This window comes from Colobus angolensis, unplaced genomic scaffold, assembly GCF_000951035.1.
Source record: "Colobus angolensis palliatus isolate OR3802 unplaced genomic scaffold, Cang.pa_1.0 Scaffold305, whole genome shotgun sequence".
In the NCBI taxonomy this organism is placed as follows: domain Eukaryota; kingdom Metazoa; phylum Chordata; class Mammalia; order Primates; family Cercopithecidae; genus Colobus; species Colobus angolensis.
In genome coordinates, this window is record NW_012116322.1 from 2,292,230 (window position 1) to 2,292,713 (window position 484).

The following is a 484-nucleotide window of genomic DNA, read 5'->3' on the forward strand; positions in this document are numbered from 1 at the left end:
AAAAAAATAAGTAGAAGGATTATGTATACAGCTTTCAATATCCAGGCAATATAATAGTTCAGAAAAATATTCTGCTGCCTTAGGCATCCCAAAATTGCATTATCTATACAACATAAGAAATGCCCATGCTTCTTAGCTACTACTATTAAACAAAATAGAACTACTTACATACATTTCACAAAACAAATTCAGTATTCAAAGTTTTTCTAATCACCAGTTTCCTTAATGTATGAAGGCACAGTAATTATCAAGTTCATTAAAAACCTGAGATATTTAGTATGTTTCTACTCCTGGTTCAAACTATACCTGTTACTGTAAGACTCAGTTACCTTGGAGGGTAAGAAATAAAAAATAGAGGCCGGGCACGTTGGCTCATGCCTGCAATTCCATTACTTTGGGAGGCCAAATGGGCAGATCACCTGAGGTCAGGAGTTCGAGACCAGCCTGGCCAACATGGTGAAACACTGTATCTACCTAAAATTAG

General features: G+C 36.2%; 1 protein-coding gene across 1 annotated transcript in view; it reads right to left on the reverse strand.

The window, feature by feature from the left end:
* SMG1 (SMG1 phosphatidylinositol 3-kinase-related kinase) overlaps positions 1 to 484 on the reverse strand; it is a 58,109-nt gene that overhangs the window by 19,134 nt on the left and 38,491 nt on the right. The gene's annotated exons all lie outside the window — the stretch shown is intronic.